This window comes from Canis lupus, chromosome 33 (assembly GCF_003254725.2).
Source record: "Canis lupus dingo isolate Sandy chromosome 33, ASM325472v2, whole genome shotgun sequence".
Taxonomy (NCBI): domain Eukaryota; kingdom Metazoa; phylum Chordata; class Mammalia; order Carnivora; family Canidae; genus Canis; species Canis lupus.
In genome coordinates, this window is record NC_064275.1 from 17,044,986 (window position 1) to 17,058,337 (window position 13,352).

Below are 13,352 nucleotides of genomic sequence, written 5' to 3' on the forward strand. Positions count from 1 at the left end.
CCAAATAATATGTATTCTGACTTCTTCCACTCATTATTATTTCATGAGATCATCCACGACATAGTTTTTCTTTTTTAATTGCTATGTAGCATCTAATTTTATGAAGATTACTATAATTTACTTATCCTTTCTAGAGTTGATGCCATTTAAATTGTTTTTAGTTTTGGCTACCACACATAAGGCTTCTGTTACATTTTTGTATGTCTTTTGATGCACATATTAATTCATTTCTCTTGGATGTATATATCTAGGAGATAATCAGTGGGTCAAAATACAACTGTAGTAGTACTGCCACTGTCATTATGTTTGAGCTCTATTGATGTGGTGATGAAAAGTTGGAGAGGGAAGTATTTTAAAATCTTATGTTTATATTTCACTCTTTTGGTGGGCCTATGACCCTTGGCTGTGACCCTCACATGTTTCTTACTTTTTTCTCCTCCTTCTCCACCTTAGATAAGACAGGGAAGCTAAAGGGAACCAGAGTAAGGTCTTTGTCCTCTACCTATGTAATAAGGATCTGGTAAGGTCTTTTCCCTGGAGAGTAGGTCTTTTTATGGAAAATGGCCTGGGTTTATTTCACTATGATGTTTCCCTTTTTTTGCCAAAGATATGAGGTGATTGTTCTCAGTTCTTCACTATGAGAATCTGGAGGTGTTCATGCTGGTGAAACCTATAGAATTTTAGGTCCTCTCTAAGACTAGAGCCCTGAGGAGTTTGTCACCCTCAAGTGAATTCATACTCATCCTCCAGAAGTGCATCAAAATTACCATTACTTGTGTTTGTTAATTTATGTTTCAATTTTTGTACTCAATAAATATTTATTGATTAGGTAGTATATGCCAGAGACACTTTTAGAAACTACTTATCAATGATGTAGAATATTGGAAAGTTCATTTTCTAGTAGGGAAGAGACACAAATAAATTGATAATTATAAAACAAAGAGATAAGAGTTAGGATAGGGGTAAGTCCAGGGTAGTATGAAAGTACATTTCTCTTAATTAGTACTGGGTTTTATTTTCAGATTCTAGGCACAGAATAAAATACAAAAATAATGAGACAGCTGTATCTGGAGAAAATGTGACCATCTTCTGCAATTTAACAACTTCAGCAGATGTTGTGCAAGTTACTTGGCAGAAGATTCAAGGTTCTTTGACACAAAATATTGGCACATATAGCAGTATATATGGAGAAAAGATTTTCCCACCATACAGAGATCAGCTGCACTGTGAGGTCATCGAATCCAATTCCTCATTCATAACTATCCGTGAAGTAACATTTGAAGATGAAGCCTGCTACAAATGTCTATTTAATGTGTTCCCACATGGCAGCCATGTTGGACAAATCTGCCTTAACATTATAGGTATATAAATGTTTTATGTACAGTCAAAATTGTGGTGATATGGTCTTTAAAAGTTAAGGTCCAGAGAAAGAATGTTAGAGAAGGAAAGATCATAATAGAGGTCACCCATGGCAGGTCTTTTGTTAGACAGAGGAAAAAAAATGGAAGTCAGTGATAGTTACATAACTTTTCTGTCTTCACACAATGAAGGGCAGGTATAACATTTGGGTCTTCTGACCTCTCATCTAACTTTTTATACCACACTGATTTTATTCTGGTGAATAAATTTTGTGAATGGCATCAGAATTTTCACTGGGAAAGAGAGGAAAAGAAAAGGAGAATAGAGAGATTCCTGGGGGGGCTCAGTGGTTGAGCATCTGCCTTCAGTTCAGGGTGTGATCCCAGAGTCCCAGCATGGAGTCCAGCATGGCTCCCAGTAGGGAGCCTGCTTCTCCCTCTGCCTCTCTCTCTCTGTGGTTCTCATGAATAAATAAATAAAACATTTTTTTAAAAGAAAAAGAGAGTAGAGAAAATGAAAGAGGAAAGACTTAGAGAATAAGAATTTCCTAACAAATTAACAAAATGTTGAAGGAATAGTGATAGTGTCATAGTGTCCCCTCATTATATTGCAGTAAATTTAAAGTATTGGATGTTTATATAAGCTAATTTTAAGGTTGGATGAAAGTGGAGATATGAATCATTTCTCTTAAGTTGGAGGATAGTAGGTATGAGAGATGGAATTGTGAAGTTTTGAAAAATGTGAGAAGAGGTATCTGAAATGGACATGTTTCAACATTTTGTCATCATATAAATATTTGAGGGAGTCTATCTCTCAGAAATCTAGTATGGTATATTTTTATATTTAATTTTGTGTCTCCTTTTTTGTCCCAGCTGTATCTGAATTAAAATCTGAACTCCAGTCCAGTCTTGACTCTGAAGATTTTCTTACATTTATTTACTCAGCTGTGGGAAAACCTGTTCCTCAAATATCTCTTTTCCCATCACAAGTCTTAATCAATCCACCAGAAGAATACTTTGCCCAGAACCCAAATGGCACGGTGACTATCACTAAAATGTACAATATCTCCTTGAAGACTGTGAGGTCCCTAGGTCTCCAACATCTGACTGTGTACATGGATCATCCTCTAAGGAATGAAGAGAAGATTGTTCCTTTGTCAGTTAAACAAAAATGTAAGTAGAAGTAATAGTCAACAAGGGGAAATGCTTTAAAAATTCATTTCAGAAGTATTTTTGTACTCATCTATTTTTGGAAATGTTAAGTCATCCTGATGCACATGGTTGGTTAAAAGAATCAAGTAATGAAAACTTTGTCTGATTCAGTTCTGCCTCCAAAGGTAACTGTTCTTAAATGGCAAATTTTTAATTGATCTCCCTTACCTGGTTTCCACTGAATTTCTGCCATGGTCAGTGAAGACCAGGTTCATTTACATCTCCTTCAACTTTTCCTCTTCCCAATATAGTTCCTTTCTTCCCAATATAGTTCTTTTGCTGATTACTTCTACAACCTTCAGCAGTACAGTAAAACTAATTTTGTGACATTCACCATAAAAAGGCTCTCTTAGTTGCTCATTTTTCCTTGCCTATCTTCCACCCAAGCTCTGTCAATTGTACACTCTGTTCCAAAGCCATAGTTAAACAAGGTATGATTTAATTTAATTCACTTCATTTTATTTCATTATTTCTTTTGAAAAGGTATGTGTCAGTTTTATGGCTGGTCCTTTGAAAGGAATGTATCTCCCCTTCACACTGGATGTTTTTAAAATTTTATCCTAGTATTTGTTTTATATTAGTTTTATTATTAGTGTTTTGGTGTCACATTCTTTGTGTACTTATCTTGTTTGCATTTCCCTAAGCTTTTTGAGTCTGTGGGTTAATGTCTTTCATCACTTTTGGAAAATGTGTGAACTCAGGAAAATGATGAGGATAACATTTCTCCATAATTTGTTACAATCATCCAAGAGCCAAAAAGCATCACTAGCCATCGATGATATTGAATCATAAAGTTTGAATGAATGAAGGAGATATCACATCTTTTGGAAGTTTAACAGTTTTTCTGCATAACATTTTATGGGTCTATTGAAATAAATAGCCTAGTACACAGTCCGGATGCGATAAACATAACCTCATTTAAACCTGGGACATATCATTAATCTCTTAACTAAACAACCTGTGAACTAACCTAAATAAAGCACAAAAAAAATGACCAGCACAAAATGAAACTACTATAAAGCATAATACACTTAGGCCAACATAAATTATCCTTGCATCATTTTCAGCCAACCCAGGTTAGCACAACCTGGTTCAAGTAGAGTCAACTCTGCTGCAGAATTAGAAGAGTGAGCAGTTTCCCTAGTGATTTTGGTAGTCAGGCAAACAGGCCACGGAATCTATCCTATGGTCTTACAATGTTGTTTCATGTGATTGATAATTTGCTTGTTACACAACTTTGATTTAATTACCTACCCACCCTTAGAACTTGTAAAATACTCCTCTATTGTCTTTGATCATTGTTATTGCTGAGAAGTCAAATGTCGATCCAATAATTATAATAGTAAATATTACTGTATCTTCTCTTCGATAATGTAGTATCTTCTCTTTATCCTTAGAGTTCTGAAACTTCCTAGTGCTATTTTTAGGGTATTTTATTTTTAATACTTCAATGCAGTTGGCATTTGGTGAGTTCCCTTGGTTTGGAAACTCAAATCCCTCAATTTGAATATTTTCTCATTTCTTTAAGAATTTTCCACCTGCTCACTTAACTTACTCTTTTTTATAAACCTCAGTTAAGGGGGGCGGGGCAAGATGGCGGAAGAGTAGGGGTCCTCAACTCACCTGGTCCACCAACTTACTGAGATAACTTTCAAAATACACAAATTTGACCTGAGATTTAAAGAAAGAACAGCCGGAATGCTATAGAAAGAAGGGTTTTCGCTTCTAGCAAGAATTCTCTAGGGTGAAGTTTACTTGGGTCGTGGTTGATATTCTTGACTCAACCTGCTCATACAGCCACTCTGCACTGAGATAAATGACTAGAATGAAGAATTCACCACAAAAGAAACAAGCAGAAGCAGTACTCTCTGCCACAGAGTTACAGAATTTGGACTACAATTCAGTATCAGAAAACCAATTCAGAAGCACAATTATAAAGTTATTGGTGGTTCTGGAAAAAATTATAAAGGATTCTAGAGACTTCATGACTGCAGAATTTAGACCTAATCAGGCCGAAATTAAAAATCAATTAAAAGAGATGCAATCCAAACTGGAGGTCCTAATGATGAGGGTTAATGAGGTGGGAGAAAGAGTGAGAGACATAAAAGACAAGTTGATGGCAAGGAAGGAAGCTGAGGAAAAACGAGAAAAGCAATTAAGGGACGATGAGGAAAGGTTAAGGGAAATAAATGATAGCCTCAGAAGGAAGAATCTATGTATAATTGGGGTTTCAGAAAACACCGAGAGGGAGAGAGGGCCAGAAAGCATATTTGAACAAATCATAGCTGAGAAATTCCCTAATTTGGGGAGGGAAACAGACATTCAGATCCAGATAGAGAGGTCCCCCCCAAATCAAGAAAAACCATTCGACACCTCAATATTTAATAGTGAAACTTGTAAATTCCAAAGATAAAGAAAAAAATCCTTAAAGCGGCAAGAGACAAGAGATCCCTAACTTATATGGGGAGAAATATTAGATTAACAGCAGACCTCTCCACAGAGATCTGGCAGGCCAGAAAGGGCTGGCAGGATATATTCAGGGTCCTAAGTGAGAAGAACATGATGTCAAGAATACTTTATCCAGCAAGGTTCTCATTCAGAATAGAAGGAGAGAGAAAGAGCTTCAAAGATAGGCAGAAACTGAAAGAATATATGACCACCAAACCAGCTCTGCAAGAAATATTAAGGGAGACCCTGTAAAAGAAAGAGGAAGTCCAAAGAAACAATCCACAAAAACAGGGACTGAATAGGTGCTACAATGACACTAAATTCATATCTTTCAATAGTTACTCTGAATGTGAATGGGCTAAATGATGCCATTGAAAGACCCCGGGTTTCAGCCTGGATTAAAAAACAAGACCCATCTATTTTCTGTCTACAAGAGACTCATTTCAGACCTAAGGACACCTTCAGATTGAAATTGAGGGAGTGGAGAACCATTTACCATTCAAATGGTCCTCAAAAGACAGCTGGGGTAGCAATCCTCATATCAGATAAAGTTTATCCCAAAGACTGTAGTAAGAGATGAAGAGGGACACTATATCATACTTAAAGGGTCTATCCAACAAGAAGACCTAACAATCATGAATATATATGTCCCTAATGTGGGAGCTGCCAAGTATATCAATCAATTAATAACCAAAGTAAAGAGATATGTAGGAGGCATATCTCCATATTAGTCTCCACTAGTAGTAGGAGACTTCAACACGGCACTTTCTGCAAATGACAGATTTTCTAAGCACAACATCAACAAAGAAACAAGGACTTTAAATGATACACTGGACCAGATGGATCTCACAGATATTTACAGAACTTTCCATCCAAACACAACTGAATACACACTCTTCTCAAGTGCACATGGAACTTTCTCCAGAATAGACAACATACTGGGTCACAAATCAGGTCTCAACCAATACCAAACGATTGGGATTGTCCCCTGCATATTCTCAGGCCACAATGCTTTGAAACTAGAACTCAATCCCAAGAAGAAATTTGGAAGAAACTCAAACATGTGGAGGTTAAAGAGCATCCTACTAAAAGATGAACGGGTCAACCAGGAAATTAGAGAAGAATTAAAAAGATTCATGGAAACTAATGAAAAGGAAGATACAACCGTTCAAAATCTTTGGGATACAGGAAAGGCAGTCCTAAGAGGAAAATACATCGCAATACAAGCATCCCTCAAAAAATTGGAAAAAACTCAAATACACAAGCTAACCTCACACCTAAAGGAACTGGAGAAAGAATACCAAATAAAACCTATACCAAGCTGAAGAAGAAAGATAATAAAGATCCGAGCAGAACTCAATGAAACAGAGACCAGAACTGTAGAACACATCAACTGAAACAGGAATTGGTTCTTTGAAAGAATTAATAAGATAGATAAACCATTAGCAAGCCTTATTAAAAAGAAAAAAATTCAAATTAATAAAATCATAAATGAAAGAGGAGAGATAAACAATACCAGGGAAATACAAACGATTTAAAAATATATTATGAGCAGCTATTCACCAATAAATTAGGCAATCTAGAAGAAATGGATGCATTTCTGGAAAATCACAAATTGCCAAAACTGGAACAGGAAGAAATAGAAAAACTGAACAGATTGCTAGAACTCATACAGCAATTCGGCAATGTGGCAGGATACAAAATCAGTGCCCAGAAGTCAGTGGCATTTCTATACACTAACAATGAGACTGAAGAAAGAGAAATTAAGGAGTCAATCCCATGTACAATTGCACCCAGAAGCATAAGTTACCTAGGAATAAACCTAACCAAAGGGGTAAAGGATCTATACCCTAAAAACTACAGACCATTTCTGAAAGAAATTGAGGAAGACACAAAGAGATGGAAAAATATTCCATGTTTATGGAATGGAAGAATTAATATTGTGAACATGTCTATGCTACCCAGGGCAATTTACACATTCAATGCAATCCCTATCAACATACCATGGACTTTCTTCAGAGAGTTGGAACAAATCATCTTAAGATTTGTGTCAAATCAAAAAAGACCCTGAATAGCCAGGGGAATATTGAAAAAGAAAACCAGAGCTGGGAGCATCACAATGGTGGATTTCAAGTTGTAGTACAAAGCTGTGGTCATCAAGACAGTGTGGTCCTGGCACAAAAACAGACACATAGTTCCATGCAACAGAATAGAGAATCCAGAAATGGGCCCTCAACTCTATGGTCAACTAATATTCGACAAAGCAGGAAAAACTATCCACTGGAAAAAGGACAGTCTATTCAATAAATGGTGCTGGGAAAATTGGACATCCACTTGCAGAAGAATGAAACTACACCATTCTCTTACACCAGACACAAAGATAAACTCAAAATGGATGAAAGATCTAAATGTGAGACATGAACCCATCAAAATCCTAGAGGAGTGAGCATCCCGGGTGGCTCAGTGGTTTAGCACTGCCCTCAGCCCAGGATGTGATCCTGGAGTCCTGGGATCGAGTCCCGCGTTGGGCTCCCTGCATGGAAGCCTGCTTCTCCCTCTGCCTATGTCTGTTCCTCTCTCTCTGTGTGTTCATGAATAAATAAATAAAATCTTTAAAAAAATCCTAGAGGAGAACACAGGCAACACCCTTTTTGAACTCAGCCACAGCAACTTCTTGCAAGATAACATCTATAAAGGCAAGGGAAACAAAAGCAAAAAAGAACTATTGGAACTTAATCAAGATAAAAAGCTTCTGGGCAGCAAAAGAAACAGTCAACAAAACTAAAAGACAACCTACAGAATGGGAGAAGAGATTTGCAAATGACCTATCAGATAAAGGGCTAGTATCCAAGATCTATAAAGAACTTATTAAACTCAACAGCAAAGAAACATAACAATCCAATCATGAAATTGGCAATAGACATGAACAGAAATTTCACCAAAGAAAACATGCACGTGGGGATCCCTGGGTGGCTCAGCGGTTTAGCGCTTGCCTTTGCCCCAGGGCACGATCCTGGAGTCCCGGGATCGAGTCCCACGTCGGGCTCCTGGCATGGAGCCTGCTTCTCCCTCCTCCTGTGTCTCTGCCTCTTTCTCTCTCTCTCTCTCTCATGAATAAATAAATAAATAAATCTTTAAAAAGAAAAGAAAAGAAAGAAAAGAAAAGAAAAGAAAAGAAAGAAAAGAAAAGAAAGAAAAGATACATGTGGCCAACAAGCACATGAAAAAATGCTCCGATCACTTGCCATCAGGGAAATACAAATCAAAACCACAAGGAGATACCACCTGACACCAATGAGGAAACAACAAATGTTGGAGAGAATGCGGAGAAAGGGGAACCCTCTTGCACTGTTTTTTTTGTTTTGTTTTGTTTTTTATTTATGATAGTCAGAGAGAGAGAGAGAGAGAGAGAGAGGCAGAGACATAGGCAGAGGGAGAAGCAGGCTCCATGCACCAGGAGCCCGACGTGGGATTCGATCCCCGGTCTCCAGGATCGCGCCCTGGGCCAAAGGCAGGCGCCAAACCGCTGCGCCACCCAGGGATCCCCCCCTCTTGCACTGTTGGTGGGAATGTGAACTGGTGCAGCCACTCTGGAAAACTGTGGAGGTTCCTCAAAGAGTTAAAAATAGATCTGCCCTACGACCCAGCAATTGCACTGCTGGGGATTTACCCCAAAGATACAGACTCAATGAAACACCGAGACACCTGCACCCCGATGTTTCCAGCAGCAATGTCCACAATAGCCAAACTGTGGAAGGAGCCTCGGTGTCCATCGAAAGATGATGGATAAAGAAGATGTGGTCTATGTATACAGTGGAATATTACTCAGCCATTAGAAACGACAAATACCCACCATTTGCTTCGAGGTGGATGGAACTGGAGGGTATTATGCTGAGTGAAATGAGTCAATCGGAGAAGGACAAACATTATATGTTCTCATTCATTTGGGGAATATAAATAATAGTGAAAGGGAATATAAGGGAAGGGAGAAGAAATGTGTGGGAAATATCAGAAAGGGAGACAGAACGTAAAGACTCCTAACTCTGGGAAACGAACTAGGGGTGGTGGAAGGGGAGGAGGGCGGGGGGGGGGGGGGGTGTGAATGGGTGACGGGCACTGAGGGGGCACTTGACAGGATGAGCACTGGGTGTTATACTATATGTTGGCAAATTGAACTCCACTAAAAAATATACATAAAAATATATAAACCTCAATTAAGTGGGCATTAATACATTTCAATTGAATTTTATTTTCTTCTTTTAAGAAATATACCTCTTTTTTCAAAGTATCAGAGAGATTTTAAAAAGTTATCTTTAACTGCTTTCATTCGATTTTTCCTTCTTTTGACAATCAGGTTTATAATTTTGAACTGCTTTTACAATTTAAGATTAATTTTACAAATTAAAGTTCATTTAATTTTTTTCATGCCCTGTTTTTCCTACTTAAAAAAAAAAGCAATTATCTTGTCAAATCTATCTGAGAATAATAATTTAGAAGTAGTTGTAATTGAGATGCCTTGGTGGCTCAGCAGTTGAGCATCTGCCTTTAGCTCAGGGTGTGAGCCTGGGGTCTGGGATCAAGTCCTGCAACAGGCTCCTTGCAGGGAGCCTGCTTCTCCCTCTTCCTGTGTCTCTGCCTCTCTCTCTCTCTGTCTCTCATTAATAAATTAAAAAAATTAAAAAAATAGAAGCGTTGTAATTATCTTCTGTTTCTTTAATTATCTCCTATCCTCCCACCCCCCCTTGCCAACTCACTACCACCTTATTGATTGATTGATTGATTGATTGATTGATTTAAGTAGGTTCCATGCCCAACAAGGGCTTGAACTCACAACCCTGAGATTGAGAGTCACATGCTTTACTGACTGAGCCAGCCAGGTGCTCCCCACCATTTTAATTTTATGTTTCTTTTACTTAGTCTTTCTCACTTTGATTTCATGCTTTATTCAAAGCCTAGTGAGCCCTGACTGGAGAATTACAGAATATTATTTGGTTTATTGCATTTTGTAAAGAAAGATTTTTGGTTGTAGAAAGCAGGCAGCTGTTACTCAGGAGACTCCAAAAGCCAGAATGTAGAGGACTGTACTTTGGGCTTCTGACCTCCTACTCTAGTTATTTCCAGTATATTTGTTAAATTCCTTAACTGCCCCTTTCTTCTCTCTCTCTCTCTCTTTTTCTTGGCTGAGGGGTAAGCACACCTGGCTCTCCAGCATTGTGACTTCAGATATGGAAATGGGTGCTTTTGACTGTAAGTTTCATTCTCACCCCTCCTTCTTTTGTCATCTGAGTTCCAATGCTCTCCAGGTTCTGCAGAGCTGTCCCTGCAGGTGTAGGCCTCTTTGTGCATACATGAAACCTGCAGCTTCTCTCATCCTACACCTTCATAAGCCATTCCTCTATCCACTATACATCTTTTGTAAATTTGTTTAAAATCTCTTGCCAGTAAAGATCACTTTTTTGTTTGCTGTTTTTCACTTAATCATTTTACCTTTGTTACTATCATTTTAATGAAGTCTTAGAAAGGAGTAGAGGTAAATATTCTTGTGTTTCTTGAAAGTGAAATTAATCAGCTTCTTTTTTTTTTTTTTTTTTTTTTTAATCAGCTTCTTTTTCCTGGAAAAATTCCCCAAATCATGTGATTGGAACATGCCCATTGTATCTCCCATCAGTCTATTGGCTGAATTATTATGGTTAATTTCACTTCTTATTGAGCTACAAATGTCTATAAAGAAGTAACTTATGAATTTAGAAGATAATTCTTCCTTGCTTAGCTTTGCAACAAATATTAGGGATATAGATTCCTGATTCTGAAATCTTTTTTATTTTTTAAGATTTTATTTACTTATTCATGAGAGACACAGAAAGGGAGGCAGAGACATAGGCAGAAGGAGATGCCCTGCAGGGAACCTGATGTGAGACTTGATCCCAGGACCCTGGGATCACTACCTGGGCCAGAGGCAGAAGGTCAACCACTGAACCACCCAGGCGCCCCACTACTGAAATCTTCTACACAGCCTTAATTCCCATGCTTTATTATTGCTGACTTAGGGCTCTGTTCACATTTTAGGCCCATTCAGCCTCCTTTGCCCATTTTGAATAAGCTATGTAATATCCCACTGAAAAAGAACATAGTTAAAATTAAAAACTGCAGCAAGGTGTTATCTGAGCAGTCAAAAATAAATAGCACAAAGTTTCTCACATGGATTTCCCTAATAGCATCAGGAAAGAAATAATTGCTAGCAAGAATTTCTCTTCAGTGGTAATGAAAAATTCAAAGCTGCGAATTAAAAAGAGGTAAGCTGGTACAATGAGCAGAAAAATAACCTCAATCAGATAGATAACCCCAAAATCTACCACAAACAGACCTAAGAATATAAAATGCACAATAATTCATGCTATTTAATATAAGTGCAAATTTCCTTAAGGTCCATTCACAAAGTGTAGTGTTTCACTTTTATGTTATACCGAAGAACCAGCATCGATGATCACGATGACCTTTGGTTAAACTTATGTTACAATGAAAAATGGAAATTATATTCGGAAGATTATGCAGAAAGAAGTGGATTTGTAATACAATTTAGGAACACTGTGGTCAAAATACCTACTATACAGTGTTGACATAATATGTTTCTTTCCATAAGACTGCAGGCTCTAGGGGCAGCCTGGGTGGCTCAGCGGTTAGCACTGCCTTCGGACCGGGGTGTGTTCCTGGAGACCCGGGATCCAGTCCCATGTCGGCTCCCTGCATAGGGCCTGCTTCTCCCTCTGCCTGTGTCTCTGCCTCTCTCTCTCTCTCTCTCTGTCTGTCTCTCATGAATAAATAATAGAAAAAAAAAAAAAGAAAGAAAAAAAGACTGCAGGCTCTAGAACCAGACAGAACTGAATTTGCTTCCCAATTTTGCCACTTAATCACTATGTATCTTTGGGCAATTTTCTTAAAATCAGTCTTTGTTTTTTCATCTGTACCTAATAATCATACTCACTTAGCTGATATAAATAACCCTTATAAGATGCTTATCACATTGCTTAACACATTAATCTTAACTACTAACTTATCATTACCAATTTATTTTGAGTTTTTTGCAGATACTTTGAAAATTCCATTTTAGTAATTGAGTAATATTTCATCCTGACTACATTACATTTTTCTTAAACATTATCTTGCATTGAATATTTGAGTGGTTATATCTTTTTTATTTTTTATTTTTTTATATCTTTTTTTTCTTATTTTTGAGCGTGGTAAAATGGTATTAAATATTATCTGTCTTCAATTTAAATATACATTAGTACAGTCTTTTATAAAATTGACTATGGCAAATAATCTCATAGTATCAATTTGAAAGTCAACAAAGCAATGGCAAATCAAAAGAGCATTGCAGGGACACCTGGATGGCTCAGCGGTTGAATGTCTACCTTTGGCCCAGGGCATGATCCCAGGATCCAGGATTGAGTCCCACATCGGGCTCCTGAGTGGAGTCTGTTTCTCCCTCTGCCTGTGTCTCTGCCTCTCTCTCTCAGTCTATGTCTCTCATGAATAAATAAATAAAATCTTAGGGAAAAAAAAGAGCATTGCAGATTTAAAGTACCAAAATGACAGTCCAATGTATGGAAATGAAGTATAGTCACAAAGACCATGTTTCTGGTTTGTGTCTTTCAGGTACTTCTGGTTCGTATATTTGGTTGTGGATAGTTGGTACATTCATCATTTTGCTATGTATTTTGTTTATCATTTTCCATCTTGTTCAGAGAAATAAAAAAATAAGTTGTATTACTATCTATGATAGGGAAGGTGGGTCAAATAGGGTTAGTTTTAAATATAAGAAAAGAAATTTCAAGGGCTTTGGCAAAATTCATCATGGAAAGGATGATGATGGAAAACTCTTTTCTGTGTACTTAGTAATTTTTGCAGTCAAGGGTTTCTCTTTGTTCAAATGATACCCTACTTGGGCTATTAGTAATTTATTCTTATGGTAAATTGAGCTCAAGATTCTTTTTTTAGAACAGATTTTGAAGAACAGAGCATATGGACTTCAGATGACTGGTGGGAGGTGATCCGCTGGGTGGTAAAAAAGCCTGAGATTGGAAGCTTGAGATAAATCAACCTCACAAAACCACAGTAAGATGAAAGTGGTCATACTTTATAGGACTAATATAGTAAAATACCTCTTTATTTGATAAATACTTCTTGAGTGCCTATATATTGCTCTTCATAATTCTCAGTGAGGGCAACAGAGACGCAACTAAAACAGACAAGTTTTAGAAGCTTATGCTTCAGTAGGGAGAGGTAATCAATGAAAAGTTAAAAGGAAACAAGAGAACACTGGGTGGTGATATG